A 27,430-nucleotide genomic window follows, 5' to 3' on the forward strand; every position below is an offset into this window, starting at 1 on the left:
AACTAACAAAATGCACCGCTGGGATTTGAATCCAAAATGGACCAAAGCCTGTTTTTTCCCATGAGGCGAAGTTGAACTTCAAAGGTATTGGATGCTTCCCACTGGCTCCTAGAAACTTCCCTGCAAGTATTGAAGCCACTTGTCAGGGAGCTTGTCCAGCTATCCTAGTTTCCCCCTAATCCTATAGTCCGGGTCTTTCTCCTGCTTTCCTTCCCTCTATCAGGCCAAATGTCCTTTTGTGGGGCGCTGAGATCGAAGGCTTTTCCCTCTTCCCCTCTTTTGCAGCACCCACAAATCAAAACATCCCTAAGAGACGTGCTGAGGGAGCAAGGATGTGTCCTCACTTTGCACCAAGAGTGACCACGCCATTGCGCCTCTACTGGGAGGGTTCCTGGCCTGAAAGACGCCTGCGTGCAACGGCCTTGGGTTGTGCCAGGAGCCTTCTGGAATGTCCCCCAGGCACGGCGGACCCAGAGCCAAGGGCAAAGCATCCCCAGTTCCCCAACCTGGAAACTCCGAGCTGGCCAAGATGATGCTACTTCCCTTCTTGAGCGCAGGGCTCTTGAGATACCTGCCCTGCTCTCCCTGAGTCCCTGCGACACTGCGAGGACCCGCCGCGCGCGCAGTACCACACTCACCTCACTGGAGCCCCCCGGCCCCTGCAGCGGTGGCGGAGGCGGCGAGAAGTGCGACACCCTGCTCCTTACCTTGCTCATCATGACTAACCCCCGGGACCCCAGCAGCTGGGCGGGCCTCTTGGCTGCCCGCGTGACCTAGGCCTTTGGCGCCAAAGGGAGGTTCCCACCCCCTCCTACCACCCCTCCCCTGGCTGCCCCTGGGCAGCTCTCCATCCTGGAAGAATCGAGCACTCCCAGAGTGGAATCCGGAAAGGTAACAGAGAAAGGTCGGCTGCGGTGCAACTCTGGTTTGTTTCTCCCTTTGTGTGATTTGATTTTCCCTCCTACTGCTTTACAGTTGCTCTTAGAATTTAAACACTGTGTTTAGTAAGTATTCCCCACCCTGGTCCTTGCAAACCTGGTGCTTGCAAGCCTGGCGCTTGCATCTGGAAACCAAGTGGTGTTTTACTGCCACTGTTTAAAAACCCCCGCTGCATTCATCCATAGTCCGCATTCCAGTCACTGATTCTAAGAGCTCACGGAACACCAACTTGCATCAGGTGGTTTTCTGCAGGATCGCATCGGAATCTTACAGCAGCCTGATATGTTCTGTACTAAGATTATCCCCATTTTGCCAGCAAGAAGTTGAGACTTAGAGAAGTCAAGCATCCTGCTCAGGGTCACATCTCCTGTAAGTGACATCAGTAGGTATTTTTAACCTCCTGCAGGTACTGGACGTTGAGCCAGACAAGGGGTGGGGGGAAGGGGGGGAGACAGAGACTAAAATGGTAAGGAGATTACAAGAGCAAGGTAGGACAAAACACAAGAATGCCATCATTCCCGCATCGAAGTGTCCCCACATGCCCTGTGGTTCAGATGGCTATTTAGATCACCCCAGTAGACCACCTGGCTTTGAATTTTGGCTCTGCTACTGAGCGACTAGTTCTGATCCGTTATTTGAATTTAATTAATTAATTAATTTAATAATTTATTGTCAAGTTAGCTAACATACAGTGTATACAGTGTAGTCTTGCCTTTGGGAGTAGAGCCCTATAATTTATCACTTACATACAACACCCAGTGCTCATCCCAACAAGTGCCCTCCTCAATGTCCATCATCCATTTTTCCTACCCCCTCAACACCCGCACCCCATCAACCCTCAGTTTGTTCTCGGTATTTAAGAGTTTCTTATGGTTGACCTCCCTCTCTGTTTGTAACTTATTTTTTTCCCCTTATCCCATGGTCTTCTGTTAAGTTTCTCAGATTCCACATATGAGTGAAACATACAATATCTGTCTTTCTCTGACTGACTTATGTCACTTGCACCAAACAAAGCCACCATGATCCTTTGTGAGGTGACTTGGCCCTTCTTCCCATCAAGAGGTGGAGTCTGTTTTCCATCATCCCATTCAATCTGGGCTGGCTTTGTACCTAGTTTTGGCCATTAGAATGGGGGCAAATGCTGGTTGCTTCTCAGAAACCAAAACACCTTGCAGCTGCTGCCTTGGGACCATCATGCCAAGAAGCCGTTGTGGCTCCCAGAGCGCTAGAGCTAATGTAGAGAACTGAGGCATTCCAGAGATTTGGGGAGTTATGGGTTTTGGGTAGAGGACACGCAGTGGCCTTAGTCCCATGGATGTGTCGCTCTATGTGGACAAGTACAGCCAGTCAAGGGCCAGAAGAAGGCCTTCTTCTTTTTTTTTTTTTTAATGTTTATTTATTTTTGAGAGAGACAGTGAGAGCATGAGTGGGGGAGGGGCAGAGAGAGAGGGAGACACAGAATACAAGCAGGCTCCAGGCTCTGAGGTGTCAGCACAGAGCCTGATGTGGGGCTCGAACTCATGAACTGTGAGATCATGACCTGAGCTGAAGTTGGATGCTTAACTGACCGAGCCACCCAGGCGCCCCAGAAGAGGGCCTTCTAAACTGCGGACATTAGGATATAAGGACAACTACTAGCCAAGGAATGCCTTTGCCCAAAATGGAGCCACTTAATGAAAACCAACTTGAATTTTACAGTGCATAAAAAATGAATCCTACTTAAGCATACAAATTCAAAATCCAGGTGTCGCCAAAGTTTTCCTGGAGTTTTAACGACTTCAGAGGTATAAATGCTGCAACTTACAAAAACATCATTTCAAAGTTTAATGAAATGTATTTTACATTTATTTAGTTTTGTGAATTTTGAGTAATACCTTTTTTTTCAGTTTTAATTTTTGTTTCAGTTCCCCTGAGTGAAAAATGGCATACCTTGATTCAAAGGGGGGAAAATGACATCTACTAAAATAATTAAAAGTCAAACAATAGAGTCAAAAGAAGTAAACTTTCAAATGATAGTTTTGTAAGTTTGTGACCTTTATACTTCTGAATTTATTAACGTTCAAAATTGCACTAACATAATTGAAGTACCCCGTATCTGTGGTGTGTCAGGTTTTGTACTAGGTACTGAAGCTTAGATTAAAAAAAAAAAAAAAAAAAACGGTGGGGGGAAGAGTAAAGAACTGGTCTTCTTTATTTTTTTTTATAGTTTATTTATTTTTGAGACAGAGAGGGACAGAGCATGAATGGGAGAAGGGCAGAGAGAGAGGGAGACACGGAATCTGAAACAGGCTCTAGGCTCTGAGCTGTCAGCACAGAGCTGGAACACGGGGCTTGAACCCACAAACTGTGAGATCATGACCTGAGCCGAAGTCGGACGCTTAACTAACTGAGCCACCCAGGAGCCCCAGAAGTGGTCTTCTTTAAAAAACCTGAAGTTTCGTTGCAGGGAGGAACCACTTAAATGGATCCCATAATACAATATAATAAGGGCTATAATGGAGGCCTCTAAAAAGTATTGTAGGTGCAGAGAACAGGGACTGAATGACTCTGCCTAAGGGGCCAGGGATATATATCATTCCTGAACTGACATGAAGCTGGGCATTAACAATGAATGGACATTGCCGAGAAAGGGGACAGCACAGGCAGAGAACGTACCACGTGTGAATCAGTGCTGTGTTCTGGGAATGATTGACTGACTGTTCAGAGCTACTTGATATATTCAGGTTTAGCCGTTGGCTAAAACAGACATAGGAAATCAGAAAGGAAAAAACTTGAACGTTGAACTACAAAGACTGATGGCATTCATAGTTGAGGCAACTTTCTTAATGAAATCAACTTCCTTAACAAAATAGGTTAGAACAGAATAGAATGGGTTTATTAGTTTCCTTGGGCTGTGATAGCAAAGTACTAATAAGTGGTGGTTATAAAGAATAGAAATGCATTGTTTCATGGCTCTGAAGGCTGGAAGTCTGAACCAAGGTGTCTTCAGGGCCATAGTCCCTCTGAAACCTTTAGGGAAAGGATTCTTCTTCCCTCTTCTAGCTTCTAGTAGCCCTAGGTGCCCCTGGGTGCCCCTGGGTTTGTGGCAGAATAATTCCTGCCAGAGCCATCTCTTCCTCTATCTTCAAGGATGTCTTCCTATGTCTTTTCACATTATCTTCCTTCCACATGTGTCCCAACTTCCCCTTTATGTAAGGACATCAGGCATATTGGATTAGGACCCACCCTAATGACCTTATTTTAATTTTCTTACCTCTCTGGAGACCCTATTTCCAAACAAGACTACATTCTGAGGTACAGAAAGGAGGAGGGTGAGTACTTCAATGTATCCTTTTTGGAGGACTCAATTCAATCCAGGAAAGTTGGAAAGAACATAGCAGAGTAAGTCATGCCTTGTGAAACTTTCTGTTTCAGGGTGTGTGTGTGTGTGTGTGTGTGTGTGTGTGTGTGTGTGTGTGTGTTAGGTCCTTGTGTTAGTTTCCTTTTGGTAGCCCAACACATTACCACAGAATTAGTGGCTGAAAACAACACATTCATTCTCTTATGGTTCTGAAGTCAGAAGTCTAAAATCAAGATGTCAGCCAGACTGCATTCCTTCTGGAGGCTTCGTGGAAGAATCTGATTCCCTTCCCTATTGTTTTCATCTTCTAGAAGCTGCCCATATTCTTTATCTCCAGCTGCCTCCTTACATCACTCCAATCTCTTGCTTCTGTCCTCGTATCTTCTACGCATTCTGATCCTCCTGGCTCTCTCTTATAAAGATGGTTGTAACCGTGTTTGTCCTGCTGGATAATCCAGGATCATCTTTTCATCTCAAAATCCTTAACTTAGTCACATTTGCAAAGTCCCTTTTGCCGTGCAAGTAACGTATTCATAGGCTCTGGGGTTTAGGACATGGACATGTTGGGGCACCTGGGTGGCTCAGTTGGTGGAGCGTCCAACTTCAGCTCAGGTCGTGATCTCGCAGTTCGTGGGTTCGGGCCCCGTGTCGGGCTCTGTGCTGACAGCTCGGAGCCTGGAGCCTGCTTCAGATTCTGTGTCTCCCTCTCTCTCTGCCCCTTCCCTGTTCATGCTCTGTCTCTCTCTGTCTCTCAATAATAAATAAGTGTGAAAACAAAATTTTTTTTAAAGAATTAGGACATGGACATCTTTGTGGCGGGGGGTGGCTGGGGAGAGCAGGCAGTGTTCAGCCTACAACAGTCATCATGCAAACTGTATTTATTTTATGCAATATCGTCAGAATAACTTGAAAGCCACTGTACTGAAAGTCTGAATTTTTTGATTAAGATATATTGCTTATTTTCTTATTATGAGCATAATACATGATCATTATAGAAATATGAGGACATACAAAAAGGTCAGATAAAATTTTGCTGTGACTCCTCAGAGATAAACCAAATGATGCATTTTTGTCTAATCTTTTATCTACGCAAATATATGTTTAAAACAAAATTGGAATCATATTATATGGAGTTATTTATCGTGCTTTTAGCAGTTAGCATTACATCCCAATTAGTTTCACATGTCGTTAATTCAAAAACATAATAACAGTGGCTGTATAATATTCAATCATACGAATCTACCATAATTTATTCAAATGTTTCTAACATTTGGTCATTTGAGTTGCTTCCAATTTTTCCTTATTATTAATTCACTAAGAAATAGTCTCATATAAATAATTATGTGCATCTAATTATTTCCTTGGGGAAAAAATCTGGAAAGCAGAATTACTGAGTCAGAGGGTCTTTGGAAGGTTATCCAGGTTCAAAGAGACCTGTTGGCAAAGTAAAGTACATTGCAGGGCGGGGGTGTGGATGGAGGTGACAGCCACAGGAGAAGCCCAGACCAGATGAGAAACAATAGTACAAATAATCCGTGTAGAAGATGATGAGCACTGGGGCCAGACTGTGTGTGGTAGACCCTGTGTGAGTTTCCTAGAGCTGCCATAACAAATTATCACAAACTGGGTGGCTTAAAACGACACACATTTATTCCCTCACAGTGCTGGAGACGTCTGAAATCAAGCTTTCGGCACGTCTGCTCTCCCTCCAGAGGCTCTGGGGGAGAATCTCTGGTCTCTTCCAGCTCCCAGAAATCCTTGATGTTCCTTGCCTGGTAGCTGCACCTCTCTGATGTCTGCCTCCGTCGTTACGTGGCTTCTTCCCTGTCTCTCTGCACGTCCTCTCCTTTTCTTATAAGGACACCAGTCATTGGATTTGGGGATTTACCTCATCTTAACTACTTACATCTGCAAAGACCCTCTTTCCAAATAAGGTCGCAGTCTGAGGTTCTGAGTGGGCATGAATTTTGAAGGGGACACCATTCTACCCACTGGAATCCCTGTGGAAAGGGGAGTACAGCTGGGAGAGGTATTTAGATGCACTGAGGATATGGGCACAGCTAAACCTGGGATGGGCAAAAAGGCGCAGACTGTGTGTTGTCATTGAATAGTACCCACCCTGTCTTTCTTGACATCCATGCTTCAGTGGGGTGTCTTGTCTAAAGGGGCCCACCTCATGAACCTATGCACAAATTCTGTCCGGAAGCCAGCCTGCAACGGAGGGGATCATTTGTGCTTCCATCCAGGCTGTGCAGGCACAGTCAGCAGCAGCAGAGATGATTTTAATGCATGTCTTCCTTAGAGACAAGCGTATCCCTTCTCTTCGCTACTCACTAGCGTACCTTGGCATAGTCGGCCGGATGCTTCTTATCCTTGGAGGAGTGTGTCTTTACATTTCTCCCCAAATGGCCATAATTGGAATCGGCTTAACAATTGAAGAATCAAAATATATAACTTGCAGAGGAGAATCAAACTGCTGGAAATAATATTTTTAGCCCTTGTATTGAGTACTCAAAAGTGGGCAAAAGAATGGCTTTGCAGAGAAATTAGTTAACCCTTCTTCTTTGATGGGCTTTTCTGAAAACAAAGATTTAAAATTGTCAGGTTGGTTGGGGCGCCTGGGTGGCTCAGTCGGTGAAGCATCCGACTTCAGCTCAGGTCATGATCTCACAGTGTATGGGTTCTAGCCCCGCGTGGGCTCTGTGCTGACAGCTGGGAGCCTGGAGCCTGCTTCGGATTCTGTGTCTCCCTCTCTCTCCATCCCTCCCCTGCTCGCACTCTGTCTCTCTCAAAAATAAATAAACATCAAAAAATAATAATAAATTGGGACACCTGGGTGGCTCAGTCAGTTGGGCATCTGACTTCGGCTCAGGTCATGATCTCGTGGTTCATGGGTTCGAGCCCCGCATCAGGCTCTGTGCTGACAGCTCAGAGCCTGGAGCCTGCTTCTGATTCTGTGTCTCCCTCTCTCTCTGACCCTCCCCTGCTCACACTGTCTCTCTCTCTCTCTCTCAAAAACAAATAAAACATTTAAAAAATTTAAAAATAATAATAATAAATGAAAGAACTAAAATAAAATTGTCAGGTTGGGGCATTTGACTGGCTCAGTTGGTAGAGCGTGTGACTCTTGATCTTGAGGTTGTGAGTTCAAGCCCCACACTGGGTATAGATATTACTTAAAAATAAAAGCTTAAAAACATAAAATAAAATGTCTTAACTTCAAACTTAAAATCATTGTAAAAAAATAATAAAATATAACTGGCAGGTCGATCAGACCAGGAGATGTCAAGTGGGCTCCCCCAAGCACTTGCATTCTTTCCAACCACATGTTCTGAGGAGACTGCAGTTTCTTAAGCCCTGATGGAACATGAGTTGAACCCAGGTTCAAATCTAGACCCTGCCATCTGGTAACCTCAAGCAAGTGACCTCATCTCAGTTTTCTAATCCATACATGGCAAAAATAATATTAGCTACTTCACAGTGTTTTTAAGAGGGAGGAGTGAGATAGTGTATGTAAGTACGTGTCATACAGAATGGGCTCGGTAAATGGTAGCTATGGCAATCATAATGATGATCACGCAGGCTTATAACCCATCCTTTTCAACTGTCTCATCCAAGATAATGAATTGTATTCTCTCCCCCACTGTTTTTCATTGTATCTGGACACCACAGAAAGGCGTGCCCCTCCCTGACCTCTGGCCAGAGCATTGCCATGTTCCTTAAATTCCAATTAAGAAGACACAGAGAGGAGCCCATTTCCACGTCTCCAGCAGGTAAATACAATTCCAATTGTCTCGCTTTAGAACTTTGATTTCACATTTGTAGCTGCTGCCTCCAAGATAAATGTGGACCTGTGATGAAAACAAGGGGAATTGATTAACCTTGTAGACAATCATGCCCCTCTTGGAAATGTGTCCCTCCCTGCACTTGTGAAGGCTTCTGCCGCTGTTCCTTTTAAGTGTTGCTACATATCTTCAACGGGCACCTCACGGCTTTGAAAACACAGCTCAGAGGCACACCGGGATGAAGAATGTCATGCCCCGCACGGTGTACTAACTTGTTCAATAAACTATAAACCACACTGCTTAAGAAAAGAAGTTGGACATGTCACATTCACACACTCGCAAAAATGTCATTGTGCTATTAAAAAGGAAGGCGACTTGGTTCGGCTGAATGACCTCACAGCTGTGCCGCACCTTGGCCGTAGTCTTGAGAAGTAGCCCCAGATGGTGCGATCCCGCTGTAAGACACAGATGCATGCCCTTAAGAAACTCAGGGAAGAGCCTCAGTCTCCTTACACTTAGTGAGGAAGGGCCACCTCCTAAGACTAGCCGCAGGCTACAGACTCTGGGAAGTTGTGGCTAATTACTTGGTAATTATTTATAATAAGTGCTTCTGCTCCCGGCATGATTATCCTTCCCTGGGTTGCTTGCCTCTTTGTGTCTGGTTTATGCAGGGAAACGATGTCCAAATTAATCTCAGTCTTTTGTAGATGAATCTATTCTCTGATGATCCGCCACCTTCCACAGCAGGTGTTAAGCCTTACTAACAAAAGACATATTTTTGGTTTCCCTTTGGCTATGCTGAAAACCAGGCAAACAAGACTTTGGTGGATTAAAGATGAATTATGGGATTAATATAGACTTGGCCACCAAGGACAATAGAGCTAGCCCTGTGGAAACCCGTGAGAAATAATCACAGCAAGCTTTTGCTGGGTTTCATGGTTTGCCTAGCACTTCTCATATACATCACTTCGTTAATTTGTACAACAGTCCTGAAAGGTACATATCGATATTATGATGAAACTGCCCATGTGCTCAGAACAAGGTCTGATTAAGGCACGGCGAGGCTTTAGGACCAAACTGGTAGGGATTTTAATTCCAGCTCAACCACTCAGTAGCCGTGTGACCTTTGCCATGTTAATTAAGCTCTCTAAGCCTTCTCCTTCTCTTATACGGAAAGAGGACGGCCCTATAGGGCTGATCTGAGGATTTAATGAAATTGCAAGTAGAGCTGTTAGCACAATGCCGGGCCCATGGTGAGCAGGCCATTCGTTTGTTGAAGGCAAAAATTTTGCAGACGATAAGCAGAGATCAAAGGAGGCAGGGGAAACGGCGTGTGACATCTCTTCTTTTTTCTTGTATTCAGATTTTATTTTATTTTCCTCTAATGGAAAGAGTGGTTAGGCCAGGTGCTCTACTTACTAGTATTCTGCCTATGATTAATTGCGTGATTCAAAGCAGTTGACCTAGAACAGTGACTTTTCTGGTTCTGTAGCCTCTTGAGGGCTGTCAAGAACTTCAAGAACTAAGGAAAAATCACCCAATAAAGGAACACAGGTAAGACAGGGGAAGGATAGTCCTCGGTAGGAATACTTAAGCAAGTACCTAAAACCGTGTGTTTTATGCATGGCAGTCAGGCTAAACTGCTGAGAACCTCCTGCGTGGCTGACTTCGGTGGATTTACAGGACTCTCCCTTGACTTTGAGATGGCTACACCGCAGGAACACACAGCAGTTGGAGAGAGAGAACACACTGGAGGACCAGTTTTCAGCTCTCTTCCTTTCTCTCAATCTTGATTTTCTCATCTGAAAATGGAGGCTGTAACAATCATCCTGCCCCATCCACCCTAACCACCTTCCTCGCCCCGGAGGCTGGTGAAACCTAGGTGAGATGAGGGGTATGAGTGCATGAGCTGACTGCACCCTGCGTGTCCTGGGCGGCACAAAGCTACGTAAATTGCCGGTGCTTAATTTGTCGGCCTCCACCCTACCCGGAGATCTACCGGTAAAAAAGTTCTTTCTTAGAAAAACTCAACACTGAATTCTCAAATTCTGGGCTTCTTTGCACCATGATGGTCGGAAGAACGACAACCTCACCTTTCCTGTTTCTCTGCACCTGTTGTTAATTTCTTTCAGGAAATTTTTGACAAAACTGAGCAAACAACAAGTGAGATGCAGTCCATCCTCTTACTTGTGGATTCTGTATTTGCAAATTTGTTTCTGTGGTTGGCATAACAAGGGCCCTTAGAATTCCTCACCCAAATGACTACAAGCCTGCTGTCAGAGCCTTCACGAATGCATTCTGCACCCAGGGGATGGCCAAGAAGCAGACTTATAGAGCTGGACATGCAGGCTGGGCTGTGCAGGAACAGGACAGCCCAAAAGGCTTTCTAGCTTTATACGACCTTGTTCCAGCACAGAACTTCAAGCAGTCTCAGAATTCTAAGTTCAAATCTGGTTTCCCAGGTTGTTACAATGACATCTTTTTCTAGGTAAGAGGGTAGAGCGTATTTCTTTTCATGGCTTGTTATCTTCCTTTATAATGTTTAAATATTTAGACACATGGCACGTGGGCCCCCACGTATACTCTTATGCCAGCTCCCCCGTCCCCCCACCAAAAAGAGGCAGGCTTGGAAAGAAACGTCTGTTGATTGAAGCTGCTTATATGTGGGGCCTGTTTGTTACCACATCATAACCTAGCTTATTCTGACTGTTATATGTGGGAAGGAGGTGGTGGATTTTTCAGTTACAGAAGCTCTAAAGCCATATATTCTGGTATAGGAATGTCAACATGGATGCCAGGAGGGGTCTCAACCCAGCAAGGAGTCCTGGGAGCCTCTGTGAATGTTCCTGTGGCCTGTGGTGTGGACTACGTGAGAGGTGTCTATGGAATCTGCCTGAGGCAGGATGCCAACAGACAAATGAGGAGCACTAATCAGCTGCACTGAGTAAGTGATGGAACAATAAGGGCAGGGAAAATTGTGACTCTTGAGAATCAGGCCTCTTCCCATTTGTATATAAGGAATTAGCCCCTAGCATGTCTGTCAGATCCACATGAGAAAGGGATACCCTACCTTCTGAACTGACTGCTTTTGGAATTCTTCCCAAACTCGGCAAATGTGAGCTCAAGTTGGATTCGTTTTCAAAAATATGAAAAGGTATGGCATTTCTTATACTCCAGATATCACAGAACAGTACACACCTGACCAATATATAAAGTGCCATTGTCATGATCTAAACTTGGTTTACATCATTTCAGAGAAAACAAACACATTTTAATAGCCTAAGAGAAAAAGCAACTATCAAAAAAGTAAATCTCTTTGCAGAGCCAGAAGGAAAGACATGGACAGGAGAAGAGAAAGGAATAAGAAAGATATTGAGCCTTTACTATTGGCCAAAAGCCATGCTGAGTATATTACACACATGATCTCATTTGGACGTCCCTATAACCCTAAATAGTTGTTATTTCATTCTCCATTCTACAACAGAAGAAGCTGAAGAACAGAGATGTTCAAAATTTGTCCACAGAGAGCCACTGAGTGTCAGAATCTGGATTCAAGCATGTCTATCTGATACTGAAACTCTTATTCTTTTCTTAAAAAAAAAAATTTTTTTTTAATGTTTATTTTTGAGAGAGAGAGACAGAGGGTGAGTGGGGAAGGAGCAGAGAGAGGGAGACACAGAATCTGAAGCAGGCTCCAGGCTCTGAGCTACCATCAGCACAGAGCCTGACGCGGGGCTTGAATCCCTGAACCACCGGTGAGATCATGACCTGAGCCGAAGTCACTTCACCGACTGAGCCACCCAGTCGCCCCATCCTTTTCTTTGCAAAAGCTTCAGATAAAAAATCGGATTGTTGACATCACCACTCTGCTTCTCTGTTTCCAAACCCCATCCCTTTACCAAGGTCAGCAATGAGCAGTTCGCCCTCATCTGGGACGGGGAAGGTAGGCTGGCTTGGGGGGACCAGTTGACAAATGGCATTTTGGTGGTGGATTTCTTATAGGGTGCAAGGCAACTGAAGGGGACAGTTCCTAAATATCCTCTATCTCCAGATAGTATTAGGGCGTCCTGTCAGGCTCTGAGCTCTGGGCGATGAGCCCTGAGCTAACGGCTCCAGAGGAGGCCACGTGCTCAGCAGAGTGGACCAAGCATTTGCCCTTTGGCTATCGGTTAGAAAAGTTATTTTTACGTTCAACCTGTTCTTCTTCCCTTGACTCTAAAGAGGCTAAAGGGTTGTAGAGCAACAAAGCATGACGAGATGGAGGAAAGTTTAGATAATGTGTACAAGATTATTCCTAGACCTCAGAGGGCAGCATTTTGAAAATCATCTTACGTACTTTGAGTTTTCTTTTTTTACTTTGAGATCTTTTCTAGCTTTCCTTCCGCCACTGGTCTAGTCTGCGTTTTCCTCTGTTTGTAAATCCTCCTGTGGCATGTCACCTTCCCTGCCAGTCTGTGGCAAAGTGATCACATCTCGGTATTAGGTTCCATGTTCTAGAAATGTCAAAACAAATCTCAATGATTAAATGCCATGAATTAAGCTTGTTACTTACTTCTCTAACATTGATATGAAAGATACATTTTAATTAGAAAATTACAAATCTAAGCCGCTATACCACCAAGCCACCTCCAGAAGCCAGTATGAAGTTCTAACTCTGAAAAAAAAAAAAAAAGTTAAAATCCTATCTAAAGACAATAGTCTTATTCAATAAGCAGCTGCATCTCAGTTTATTTCATTTGGGTTAAAATTTTGCCCTGAGGCATGTGAGGGTAAGCTAGCTCTTAGAAAGGTCATCTATGAGAAAAGCTTTGAATGTTTTTTCTTTGGATGTCTATAAACTAATTAAACGTGCATTTATTGGTGTGATTTTGACCAGGGAGCTTTTCATTAGTATGGAGGTGACCGCTCTCTGACATAGCTTGCACAGAGTGCAATGCTAAATTTTCAGATCTTTCTGTGCTGCATAGCTAAAGACAAAATCCAAGAAGTCATAATTCTTTATCAAATCTGACAAGTATTTCATGCATCTAGGGATTTGTCTAGAGAACACTGCTCTGCGTTTTCAGCATGAAAATCCTATGGCTGCCACTAGACCCATACATTTAATTTTAACACAAGAGAAGACGTCTAGCAAACATCAAAACAAAAGCCACCTTTCAAGCTTAATTTTCTTTTTCACACATTTGGCCACCATACCCCCCTTGATGTCAGCAGGAAGTAATCTCACCTATGGAAAAAGAGCCAGCCCCCTAACTGTGCTGACAAATTGTAGGCAAGTGAAAGGCTTGATGATTGCTGAATTTTATCTCTTTTTATTTCCAAAAAGAAGAATGTAGAGTTTTCTTTTCTCCCACTTAACATCCCAATCGCCCACATCCGCAGTTTACACTGCTCCCCACATTTCTGCATGGGAAGATAAAAAAGAATGAGATGAGACTCCTCCCCCACCTTTCCACACCCATTGGAAACTGTCGCTAGCGCATCCTTAATCAATCCCCAAAATTGCTGTGGGACTGTAGAGTCCTCCCGCATTCAATGCCCATCCCCTGCTGGAGGAGGGAACTACACAGCTTGTGGTAAACTGCTATCCATTATTCCTCTATATTTAGAACTTCTCTAGAGAAATGGCATTATCTCAGCCACGGAGCTGAAAGCTGCTTAAAGTTAGTTTTTCACAGTTGTTTATTCAGTCGGCTCCAGGCACCCTTCATTTACCTTGCATGTAAAAAAAAAAAAAAAAAAAATCAGATCGATGCCTAACTACAGAAATGCAAACTACTGAAATATCACCTCGTGGAAAATTGACTATGATTTGCATTTCGCTAATGTTGGAGTAGGTCAAAATGTTATTTCCCTCTCTCTTCTCACTAATGTTCCACTGAAGGTAAATTCTACTCCCTTCCACCAGTGAAAAGCCACTCAATGACCTGAATAAGATCTGGTGATAGAAAACATATTTTCAGTAATACTGAAGTCATTTTTCTGCCAGAACAAATTAGTCAGTAGCTATGGAGTATGTCACAGAGGTTTTCAAGAGGCACTTAGGAGAATGCTAAAAAAAATATTCTTCCATGTAGATTATTAGAAATGTCACAGTGCTAATGTAAAAACGCCGTGGTAATCTTTCTGTTTCACTCTTCACTATGAGAATCCTGCTTCTTGCTTATAATTCTGCTCCTAAAAAAGAAAATGTCATTTGAAAATGATTGCAAAGAGAACCAGAAAGGAAATTTTATAATTTAACCTGGAAAGGCAAGATGGAGGGGTAATCAGATAACGGAGGCAAAGACACAATTGAGCTATTTCTCTGAGTTCCCATCTCCACTGAGAACTGAATAAAAACGGGACCTGGGCTGGATTTATAGGAAGCTTTCCATAGAAGGAAGTGTGTTAAAAATAGAATATGTTCCTGAATGAATGGATGAGTAAATGAATGTATATGTGAATGAATGGATGGGTAAATGAATGAATAAATGAATGAATGGAAGGCTGTAGTCAAGGGCTGTCTTTCTTCAGTGTTCTTTGACATTTGAAGGAAAGCAGATTACAGCATGCACATAACACCTTGGGACCTCAGTTTCTACCATCATATAATAGAACAAACAATTGCTACTTTTCTGGGCCATTGAGATTACCTTAGATGATGTGAACAAAGCATCTAAAGGACATCTGGTCCATGATCATAGAAAACTAGAGTAATGTGTAACTATGATGCACATGTGTGGGGTGGGGAGTAGCTAAATCCTGAAAATTCAGGGAGAGAGGCTGACTTTAGCTTATGAGGTGGCCTGGTCTTTATATGATAGCGTTACTATCAAAATTTGCCAAAGAGGAAAAAGGACTTCCTCTGCATCCTATACATGATCCATTTTCTCATACATAGAGTTGACTGACTGTGTGCTTGTACGGCCGATGTATGCATTTCTTCCAACTCTGCTACAATTTGATATTACACATGACCACAGAGTTAATAGTTTAATATCAAGGTGTTCTCTGGAATTCTCCTGGTTCCTTTTGGTTTCTATTCAAACTTAAAAGAGATTAGTAGTAGTAGTAGTATTTGCGATTTTACCATTTTAAATGTTACAGGTGCTTACCTCTTCCAGGGAGACTTTGACATTCCAGCAGATTTAAACTCGAAGTGTAAACATTCCTTTGGGAACTTTTATTTTACTGTGGTAGTATAAACTTCCGAGGAATGTGACTTAAACCTGATCTTCCAAATGAGATCTCCTCCAGCAATCAAAATGTCCTATGTGTTTATTATCCCACTGTTTATTACACTTTACCCCAGGGAATGTGCTATAAGTGAAAATTAAAATCTAGCCGCCCATATTAGAGCTCATTAAGTTGTTAGGTGGCTCTTCAGTATTTGTGAGTTTCGCTCTCCTGCTGGGCTGTGGGGCACAGGGAGCCCTCCCAGAGCTGGTTGAGAAGGGCCTCCTGCAGCCTCCTGTAAACAGACCTCTTTATCCAGGAGTCACAGAATTGAGACCTGCAACGGATCTTGGGCATCATTGTCTTCAGTTCCTTCAACCCACAGAAGAGGAAACTGATCACAAAAGAGCATCGGTGCTTTTTCTAAGATCCACAGCTGGTTAGAGAAAGAGTCAGAGTTAACACCCAAATCCCTGCAGCATCCTGAAATCACAGAACCCACCTGGTCTGGCAGGTAGGAGGAATTATTCCAGACAGATGTGCTTTGGATGGTTGAATTGGAAAACTGTCATGTTGATGGTGGCTTCGGATGGAATAAAATCTTTTTTTTTTTTTTAAGTAGAGCATTTTACTTTCTAACATAAAATATACCATTGTTAACCTGAGATCCACAGTGAGTGATGTACATTTAATCTGTATTTCGTATTTTTTAAAAAGTCCCATTGATCACTACCTTAAGACTAAGGTAAGTGTGGTATTTCAAAATTGTTAATGCAACTCTTTCGAAAATGCAATTTGGGCTGCAATAAAGGTCTCCTCCAAAGAAGCAGAAAGTGGAATCTATGCATGGCTTGATGGAACTAGTAACTTATTTACGTATTTATTAGAAACAATTTTTAATGTTTATTTATTTTGAGAGAGAGAGACAGAGCATGAGCCACGGAGAGGCAGAGAGACAGGGAGACACAGAATTCAAAGGAGGCTCCAGGCTCTGAGCTGTCCACACAGAGCCTGATGCAGGGCTTAAACCCACAATCCGTGAGATCATGACCTGAGCTGAATGGATGTCCAATGGACTGAGCCACCCAGGCGCTCCTTGATGGAACTGTTTAGAGTGAAGGGATCTTCAAGCTGGAAGAGATCACACATACCAGCCAACCCAGCCCTTTATTTTACAGAAATAAGACTAAGACTCACTGAGTTTACCAAAGTCATACGAACCACTAAGTGGCACAACTGTGATGTATAAAACTCTAACAAGACTATTCTCCTTTCCTATTTAACTGAAAAGTCTCAGAGCAGGGTACAACCATGATGACTTCATAAATATTTTCTAAATTTTTATAGACTTTATAACTTAAACCTTAAGTGTAGTGCATTGATTCAGCTTACTAGTTAAGGACAGATCATTCTCATGGCATTGTCCCTGAGTTCTCACCAATGAACAGTAAATAGAAAAGACCTATTAATGTGGTAATAACCAGCAACAATTAAATTAAGGAGATTTACTCTTAATTACTGAAATACAAGTGCTACAGTTTGGTTTCAAGTATGAAATGGCAAGGAAATATCAAACTCATACCAATGGGAACATTGGAAATAGGCCTACAGAGGTCCCCAAATTTGTTTCAAAGAGTCAGTGGCTCACTTCCCTGAAATACAGTGATATCTCAAGGAAGATTTGAGAGACCCATCTTTCTAGAGGGCTAGAGGCAAGGAAGGTACCTGTAATAAAGTCTCTATGTAAAGTGGGAAAATGGGCTGTCTAATATTAGGAAAACTCTTCCTGCAAGTATTCGCAAGGCTTTCCTTCACCTCCTTCAAGATTTTCTCAATTGTTACTTTCTCATTGAGATGTCCTTGACCGCCATATTTAACCCATCCCACAGCCCCCAACCTGGGATTACTGGTTCCTTTTGGCCTGCTCTATTTTTTTTTCCTAGTACTTACCGTTTGCTCATTCATATGAGTAATTCACTCATTATTATGCTAAAACATAAGCTCCTGAGAGAAGGACATTTTTGTTGGTTTTGTTCATAAGTATAATGGAGTGCCTAGAATAGTGCCCAATGTATAATAGATTCTCAGTAAATATTAGTGGAAGAGGTTATGAATTGTCCCCAAATGGTACATACCTTTTTCTTCTTCTGATCGGTGGTTATCTTCTTCTTACTGGACACACCCTGTCCATTAGCAGTGAGGGTAAACAGCTGGGCTTCATTATTACCTACATTACTGAAAAATAAATATTGTTCCTTTTTGACTTTCTTAATATCAGTGTGATACCCATCCTCCATAAATATTTCTACATGTTTAAATCCTACTCAGTTTGCCACCTTCTATAGTCAGTTAGTCTAAAATGTGTATTGAGCACCTACAATGTGTAGAGTTGGTGCCGGATAGTCATTGGTGATGGCCGGCATGAGGGGTACATTGTGGACTTAGTAGATTAGTACGTGTTGCCTAAAGCTTCCCTAATTTCCTGATATTCTCCCAGTCAACTCTATCACACTTCTTTATGTCAGACAAGATTACTACGTGCTTGTCCATCAGTCATGCTTCCTGTTCGCTATCTCAATTTAGTTTGGGCAACAATGTGCCCAGGAGTTGAGTCATCCTTGCCCTTCATCAGTCATGGCAACCACTTTCCTTTTTGCCAGTGATTGTTCTCCGAGTGGGGATATAGCCCAGGCTTGGTAAGGGAAATGTAATGAGAATTCCAGTGGAGGACTTGGGAAAGATTTTTCTCTTTATAGATGAATTGTCAACAAAATGTTCATTAGAAGAAGGTCAGTAAGAAATTGTGATACACATCCAGTAACATGATCTTCCATGATATGCCCTGGAAAAAAGAATACATTTTTATAGGCAACATGACTCCGATGCAGGGATAACTTGAACCTTTTTGTTAAAAGACAGACTGAGCATCAGTATTTTTAAACAACATATCTTGCAGCTTTGCAAGAGTGGTTGTTTGCACTTTGTAGAGTTGTGGTGACCCTAGATCAGGGTGGAAGACAAATAGACATTTGAGGTTCTCCAGGTTGGTGAAATCAGGGTGAGTGACTGAGATTTCTGAATAGTCTTTGGAATTTCCTGCTGTCAAGGAAAATCTCAGGGCTGCTTGAGATGGGGGTGAGAGTGGTGTTTTGGTTGTGCCATAAACAGTTGTGCCATAAACAGTCTAAACATTAGACTGCAGGGCATTTGGTCCTGCTCATGGTATATGAAATATCCCACCGTCGTTTTAATCTACCTTTTCCTGCTTACTTTATAAGACTCACCACTTGTGATATTTTGTTCACCACTTTTTATTCTTTGCATAAATTGCCCATTATTGCTTTTATCCATTTTTTCCATTGGTTTCTTTGTCTTTCCTTTGTCAATTTATAGAAGTTCTTGAAACATTTTGGATTCTCATCTTTTGTCCGGCTCATTTCAAATGTCTTTCCCTAATTTATGGTTTTTCTTTTAATCCTATGGCTCTTAAAAAAAACTTTTGCATCTTAGAGAATTTCAAACATATGCAAAAATAGAGAGACTAGTATAATGAACTCCCAAGCAGCCATAACCCAGTTTTCACATTTATGGACTCATAGCCAATCTTGTTTCATCTATGATCCCTTCTCATTCCCCTTACCTATGGATTATATTGAAGGAGATGTGACATCATGTAATTTCATCTACATGTCTCTGAAGATAAGAACTCTTTGCTACTTGGAGACCCAGCTTTGTGTTCTGATCTCTTTGATAAAAATCAAAGTCCTGGTGATTGTTAGAACAGGAGAAGAATGAACTCAAATCATGGCTTGATTTTCATAGGTAATTCTGTTGGCTGTAAGAAGGAACTTATCTCATAGGGAATAAAATGTGGGCTTTTTCCTGTTTCCTGTTGGTTTTCTTTCTTTAATACTTAGTCTAGGTGGTCTATGCATTGTATGTTCAGCACTGTTGTTTTTTTTCTTTAATGTTTATTTATGTTTGAGAGAGAGAGAGCGAGCGAGCGAGCAGGAGAGAGGCAGAGAGAGAAGGAGACAGAGAATCTGAAGCAGGCTCCAGGCTCTGAGCTGTCAGCACAGAGCCCGATGTGGGGCTTGAGCTCACGAACTGTGAGATCATGACCCGAGCTGAAGTCAGACGCTTAACGAACTGAGCCACCCAGGTGCCCCAGCACTGTTGTTTTTTAAAGGTACTTAACTCAAAATATATGGTTGTCCTCTGGTAAAGGCACCTCACTGATGTTACATTTATAGAAGAATCTGGAAAGAGCATTCCGTCATTCAGTCCCTGCAAACGTATCATCATATCAAATTACCTCTTGTAAATTATTCATGTACAGGGTATTTTGTCGCTAAGTTTCACCATTTCATTTGCATACCTCTCAAAAATGATGTTTGTAATTGTTATTTTAAGCAACACTTCATTAGTGATTTCTGTCTGTTTTTATACAAATGTCTAAACACAATGATTTTCTATTAATTAAAAAAATACACACAACTATTTTATTGTTATATTATCTTTCCCTTAAAAGGAAGGAAGAGAATATTAAGTAGCTGATAGTATATTAAAGAGTAACTAAGACTAGCACATGACCACTGGCTTTTTCTGCCTTTTCTCCTTCGGTTTTGTGTCCTTTAGGGGACTGTGATTATTTGCAGCTCTGTTTCTTTTCCTCAGGGCCTGCTTGACACATTTGATCCCGAAAAGCTCCTCCCTTTCCTCTGATGCTGCCTGCACACTTGCTGGGTTTACAGCTCTCCTCGTCCTTATTCCATAGTTGTCTGGCAGGAATAAGAATTGTGTCCTTTTGATCCTTGTATTTGACCTCGATGAATCTGGCACTCTCAGACTTCCAGCTGAAGCCCGTTCTCTGTAGTCGTACTGCAAAGAACCTTATGGAGTAGGGGGCCTTCTCTGAGCTCTTGAATCTTGGCCACTTTGTGCTTTCTCGGCCACTTTATGTTTAGCAGTTGATTTCCACTGATCTAATGAAGCTCTTCTCTTGTTTCAATATCTTGACATGTATCTTTTCCGTCTTCATTACCAGAGCAACTCTAGGGAACAGGGAATCCTCAAACAAGATTTTAAGATGTCTTCTGTATTAGGGTTCTTCGGAGAAAGAAAAACCGATAGGATCTATATAGAGATTTGTTAGGAAGAATTCGCGTATGCCATTATGGAGGCTGAGAAGTTCCATGATCTGCTGTCTGCAGGTTGGAGATCCAGGAAAGCTGGTGGTGTAATTCAGTCCGGGTCCAAAGGCCTGAAAACCAGGGAAAAGGATGGTGTATATCCGAGTCCAGGGGCATAAGAAGATGAGATTCCCCAGTTTAGCAGTGAGACAGGTAATGTTATGCCCAGATCGCGAGAACCCCAAAGACCACCGAGGAGCCGAGTCCGATGCAAACACATGAGGGTCTTTATTCATGCTCGAGCAGGGTCTCCAATGCACACGGCGCAGGTGTGATGGTATGGAACCCGAACTCAGGGTCGCAAGGCTTTTATTGCGGTTACAGTGGGATTCGGGGGCTTTCCAGCGTGGCACTCCCTGATAGGTTGATTTTTAGTACAGGCTGCCCTGTCAGTACCCGATTGGCTCGGCCCATCTGGCCTGACCACAAACTGCTAAGAGGCACGTCTGGGACATAGGCGCCTCTTTTAAACTGATTGGCTGTTGCTGTTGCTAGGGAAGTAACTAAGGGCAGGCTGCCTAGTTCTTCCTGCGGTGTTTCCTGGATCTGAGTTCGGGCCTAGTTCATCCTCAAGATGGAGGCTTTTTCTAAAATGGAGTCAGTTAGGTTTAGATCTCACAGTAAAAAGGGGCAAATTTCTTCTTCCTCCCCGTTTTGTTCTGTTCAGACCCTCAGTGGATTGGATGACGCCCAGTCACACCAGGGAGGGCCATCTTCGTTACTGAAGCCTCCAGGTCAAATGCTAATCTCATCAGAAGCACCCTCACAGAGCACCCAGGAACAATGTTTAATCTGGGCACCCTAGAGCCCATTCAAATCGACACATAAAATTAATCATCACACCTCCCTTCGTATGTATATCCGTTGTAAAACATTTGTTCTATTTGATCCCAGAGACTTGCCCTTCCTTTAATTAATTTTGGATATTATAAATATTAGCCCCTCCTCCCCCACCATGCATCGTTTGTATTTTCTCCAGTTATTCATCTGATGGCTCATTTAAGCAACATCTGCCTATCTCCACTTTATAATGGCTTTTGTATATTTAGTGAATGCTTTGAAAAAAGACCCTCATTCCTGACAAATATGTATCTTTCAGTACCTTTGTTTCCCAGCTCCGCGGAATGCGTCTGAGTGACTTGCTGTAATATCTAACCTCAGGCAAAAACAACTTGCACTGCTCTGTGACTCAGCTGGTCCATTTCTCTAATGGATACAAACCCACATTTCTCTTTTTGTAAATGACTGTTTATGAGGTTTGTCAATCAGGAGAAAGGGTGCTGAGCATAATGAACTGTCGATCGGGTTCCCAGTTCTGACTCCTGATTGCAGAGCCCTGCTACTACTTATATATGTATCGCTTCTTCACATGAAATAACGGACTGACACCACCTTACGCGCATCCCCTGCACGCTTTCCGCCACACTCCTGGCAACTAAAAAGCCCTGAGGAGCACCCAAGGGGATTTCACGGATCTGTAAGAGGAACAACCTGTTAATTGAGCTTGGTTATTCTGTGGGGAGATCATCCAACATAATACATGCCTAATGGAATAATATACAGCATTAGCCAGCTCAGAGCTCTCGGGCTGAGCTTGCCAGAAGAAAGAGCACCATGTCATGAATAAGCAAAGAGGGTGGGGAATCCCAGAGGGAGTGGAATTTGCCCAGAATCCTCCTCAGTTCAGCCCTGAGGTTTTTATCAAGGGTCTTCTGTGTACCGAGTGTAAGGTCAGAGACTTTAATATTTCTGAAACTTGTGGGTAAGGAAAACAAGCTCTAAAGCCTTATGGGATGCCATTTAATCGAATTCCACAAACTAAGTATTTGCCAAGAGACAAACAGTTCAGAGCATAGAACTTGCTGCAGCCAAATCCAGCCATGAGACATAATTAAGAAAATGATCAGTGTGTCTCTAAATAATGCATTTTTATTTTTCTGTATAAACTACATGCCAAAAAGGAGCTGGCCAATAGCAAGTTTGAATGCCAATATTGCTCTTTTAAAGATAGCCATCCTTTGATTTGGAAAATAAAAATGTGCTCCTCTCTCTCACGTGGCCATTGTCTCCAGTGTACCTATTATGACAAATCATGTGACAGGAAAACAAATGTGTTCTGCTAACAGCTCAGAATAGCACACTTGTATCAATTGTTTTCCGGTAGGAATTAAAAGGTTTTTGGGGTTTTTTTTTTTAAGGTATGGATACATGATCAAGTCTTATGAATGGATGGGATGATAATTATCTGAAATATAATTTAAGGTGTACCTATAAAAGGATGCCCAGCCGAAAATATTTTCTCCATATTTATATCGCAGGACCTGAAATTCACTATGCACTCTTAGGAGCTAAAGTATATCTCCAGTTTCGATTCCTAATAGTTTTGTTTATAAATGCTTATTTATTTCTTTTGAGAGACAGAGAGAGTGCGTACACATATAAGTGGGAGAAGGGGCAGAGGAGAGAGAGAGAGAGACAGACAGGAGAGAGAGAGAGAGAGAGAGAGAGAGAGAGAGAATCCCAAGCAGCACAGAGCCCGACATGGGGCTCAGTCTCACTAACTGTGAGCTAAAATTAAGAGTCAGATGCTTAACCAACTGAGCCACTCAGGTGCCCCTCAATTCCTAATAGTTTTAATGAGAAAAGGTAACTCATGAGCACATCAATAAACATTATCATCGTATGGAAGGTTTTCCGTGGATACATGTTTCTTTCAGAATCCTCAGTTTGAGATTGGAGACAGGAGAGTGGAGGATTTATCTAGAGCATGAGGCTTTCCTAGGGAGGGACCAAAAGATAAATAAAACTGGTGTTGGAGGCCTATAATTTTCCAGGCATTGTGCCTAAGGCCATCATGATCAGCTCAACAAGTATTCCTTGCAACCCAGGGAAACTGACATTAATCAGCCAAGCCCCTTGTAGAGGCGGGGAACAAAACCAGACTTAAACAAAAGGTTGTCTTTATTTTTGTTTTTTTAAGTTAGGTAACCACAAAGTCTAGAGGTTCTTTGTTTCAGTTATAGCTGGTTCTGGGTGCTTAAACTATGCCTTTAAAATCTTTTTGGTGTTTTTTTTTTTCTTTTCTTCTTCTTCTGGGGCATCCTTATGTTCAAGCAAGTTCTCTCCCATGCAGATTTACATGTCCCCTGCTTTGGTTTGTCATCTCAAGTGGAGGAACAAACTCTTTCTCTTAGCATCCCTCTCCACCCCAGATGGAACTTTTAAGGGACTTGGAGGGGCGCTGCTTAATTAGCCCTATGCTCACCTCTGTGGTAGGGCTTCCTAGACCAGTACCAGCACCCATGAAGGCACCAGAATGCCTGGATGGAGTCAGTACTGAAGGAAGCATGCAGTAGGCCATAAGAGACATGAAAATGGAAACACGTGTTAGTTTTCTAGTGTTACTGTAACAAATTACCATAGATCTAATGGCTGTAAGCAACACATATATATTATTTCATACTTCAGTGGATAAGTCTGATATGGTCTCACCAGCTTAAAATCAAGATGTCTACGGGGTGCATTCTTAAGGATCAAGGGAAGAATGTGTTTCCTTGCTCATGTCGGTGTTGGCAAGATTCAGTTCCATGTGGTAATAGGACGAAAGTCCTCATTTCCTTACTGGCTGTGGGTCATAGTCACTCTCAACTAGAGGCCTCTGCATTTGCTTTCTCGTGGCTTCTTTCATCTTCAAAATCAGCAGCAATGGGTCAAGTCTCTACCTTGGTTTGAATCTCTCCTGCCTCTTCTTCATTGGATTTCTCTCACCACAGCTAAGATTCTTCATTTTTCAGTATTCATTTGATTAGATTGGACTTTAATCACATCCACAAAGCCCCTTTTGCCATGTAAACTAACCTATTCACACGTGTTAGGGTTTAGGAACAGGACATCTTTTTGGGAAACCATTATTTGGCCTGCCAGAGAGGAGGTAGGCAAATGCCAAAAACAGACTATCAAATCCACAATTTTTAAGGAAGGAAGTAGTTACAACTGAAGCTTCCAAGCATACCCTCACATATAGTTCCTTCAAATGGAACTTAGGTGACTTAGCAGGAAGCCCCCAATGCCTAATCTTTGACTGTAAAGAACAATCAGTTCTATCTGTAAAGGTACTGAGTACTTGGTGTGCACAGGGGAAGACTCATGGAATGATGAAGGAGGAAGGAGACAGCCATCTAGTCAGGCAGATCACCCAAACCCGATGTAGGGTCGGCTGGAGCAGGTTAATATGTATGGATTACATTCCCACCTGAACGGAGCTCAAAAAGTACCTAGGTTTTCTTATTTGGGGAATTCCTGCAATAATTCAGTCCTTTCGAGAGGCATGCTAATATAAATCATTAAGTCTTAGCTGCACCTTCCCTCCAGGAGCCAGGCTCACTGCTGTCTGAGTAGCCTAAGTGTCGTAGGCAGTTGGCCAATTACTGTTAGTTGATTCGTTCCCTCTCATTGATCAACGTTCCGGCTCAGGAATCCTCTGACCTCTAAACTCAGGCTCACCTTTGGTTATCAAAAGATTGATGTCTAAAGTTTACATCTGTATACTATAACAACAATCTACGTATCAGTCTATCCATCTAGCTATCGTCATGTAACCACCCATTCATCATTTGTCAAAAAAAATTTGTTAAAAATAACTAAGCTTTTGGATTCAGCAAAACTCTCAAGATCAATTTTATTTCTCTTGCAGTTGGAAAATGAATTTTAAATTATTCATGTTAACACCCTCCAGATAAATTGAACTTTTAGAGTATTTAAGAAAAGCTTAGTAAAGTCAATCTTTTACATTAATGGATTTCATTTTTAAAATATTAATTTCACATTAACCATTGCTTTTTTTTATTTCTGCAGCCATCTCATCAACAATTTCGAGAATCATTAATGTTAATAAGTAAAAAAGTAAGTTATTAAAATTTTAGCATTATAAAACACTTTTCTTTCAACTTTTGTTTCTGGCTTTAGGACTCACTGGCTCTCTGGAAGAGACTTTCCATTACCTGTTGCCTAAAAAATGCTGGATAAGATATTTTTTTGGGGGGGTGCACCTGGGTGGCTCAGTTGGTTAAGTGCCCAATTTCCGCTCAGGTCATGATCTCATGGTTCGTGAGTTTGAGCCGTACATCGGGCTCTGTGCTGACAGCTCAGAGCCTGGAGCCTGCTTCGGCTTCTGTGTCTCTCTCGCCCCTCCCTTGCTTTGTGCTCTGTTTCTCCCTGTCTCTCAAAAATAAGTAAAACATAAAAAAAAGGTAGTTATTTTTAAAGAAAAGAACATCTTTTTAAATGCATACCTGAGCTTCCAGGAAAAAAAGAGAAATTCTCTCAGGCCAGCAAAAGAAGAGGGCAGTGAGCTCTGTAGCTGGCATTGGCCTGAAGGCATCTACCTGGTGCTTACGGCTTTGAGCTCTGGCCTTATTTATGTATTTATTTATTTGAGCGGCAGCGTAACTTACCCCACAAACCAGAGTGTTTGTGAAGTGAAAGGTGCTGCTGCCGCAGATAATCCTGGGAATCCCACTCTTGCCTGGGCTACAGCAAGCTGCAGGGGAATGTCACTCCCATCTTAATACGAAAATACTGAACGATGTACAAAATCCCAACTTTCCTGGACTCATCCGAGAGCTGAGACCACATGGCAAGCTGGAAACTGAATTTCACAGAGGGGAGAAAGCCCCTCCAACCCCAGGAGAGTCAGGATGCCTGAACTGTTTTGCCTTTGACAGTGGACGGGAGGAAGAGGTGCTCTCATAGAGTGGGGGAGAAGATGTTTCAAAAATAATATATATAATATATATGCCAGTATACCAGTCTACAGTAACTGGAGCCCCCCACCCACCCAGACACAAGGGGGTTTTACCCACCCCCAAGCTCCTCTCCAGTGTCTCCACTGGGTGCTCTTGAGAAAGACTGGAGAGAGTCCCTTTTGGGGACACAGGATACCCGAGGAGGTTGTCGCTGCTGTGTCTTGCTGCTCATCTCATAAGAAGCAGGATCCTAAAGCGGTTGGGGAAGAAGCAGCAAACTCTTTGGTCTCCAGTGCTGTGGAGGAAGGGTGGGAGCAAAGCCATGTGCCTTTAGAGGAAGGACAGCACATCTTTCTCCTCATAGCAGTATTCAAACAAAGATTTGCTGTTTCCGAGGAAAGCAAAAGTAGAAGCAAAAGCCATCTGCCCCTTGGGAGAAGCATGGAAACCCTTTGGGGTCTGAATGCTGTCCGAATAGCAAACAAAGGTCTGCGAGTCCTGGGAAAGAAGCAGGAACCTCTCTGGACAAGGGAACCCATCCGTGCAATCCAGTTGATCCACTGCTCAGGGCACAGAGCAGGGTGGCATATGGTGAAGAGTGGATTTAGGAGGGGCAGGAGAAAAGGCCCAGCACAATGAAAAGAATGAGGGGGGTATCAAGAGTATATTAAAGGAACAAGAGGCTATGAGAAACAGCCCAATAGGCTTGAAAAATAATGAAATGAGATGATAAACATGAAAAATTAAAAAAATCCAAGTTATATATTCAATTCAGTTGATAAACAGCAGATTAGATAAATTGATACTTTAGTTGATGGATAACCAGCACAAGAGAAAATTAATGAAGGGGAAGATAAATTACCCACAGGAGAGCACAGGGAAACAAATAAATGAAAAATATGAAAGGAAGGCTAAGAAGCATTGAATGGGGAGGTTTAACATATGTCTAAATCACTGACGGTTTTGAGTAGGTAATATTCAAAGAGTTAACAGCTAGTTTCCAGAAATGAAAAAAACACATCGCTCCTCAGATTCATGAGGCCAATGATCTTGAACAGGAAATATCACATGTAGGCACACTGTAGGAAAACTTCAAAACCTCCAAACAGAGATGAGGGAAAAACTCTTAAAAGCAGTAAAAAAGAGAATACAGCCAAAAAAGAAATAATAGTTAGATTGGTAGTGGACTTCTTTTTGGCGAGAAAACATGTCAGAACACAGTGAAATGATATGTTCAAAGTGCTGAAGGAAATTAACTGTCAGCTTGTGTTC

General features: G+C 42.6%; 1 long non-coding RNA gene across 1 annotated transcript; it reads left to right on the top strand.

Moving 5' to 3' along the window:
* On the top strand, positions 1 to 27,086 carry LOC120230321. Its single transcript, XR_005527976.1, has 8 exons — positions 1 to 84; positions 286 to 891; positions 7,952 to 8,052; positions 10,842 to 11,008; positions 15,542 to 15,736; positions 20,436 to 20,567; positions 25,269 to 25,320; positions 25,858 to 27,086. It is a non-coding gene; the product is annotated as an uncharacterized LOC120230321 (long non-coding RNA).
* The last annotated feature ends 344 nt before the right edge of the window (positions 27,087 to 27,430 follow it).

The sequence above is a fragment of the Hyaena hyaena genome, unplaced genomic scaffold (assembly GCF_003009895.1).
Source record: "Hyaena hyaena isolate Hyena2069 unplaced genomic scaffold, ASM300989v1 scaffold_40, whole genome shotgun sequence".
Lineage (NCBI taxonomy): Eukaryota > Metazoa > Chordata > Mammalia > Carnivora > Hyaenidae > Hyaena > Hyaena hyaena.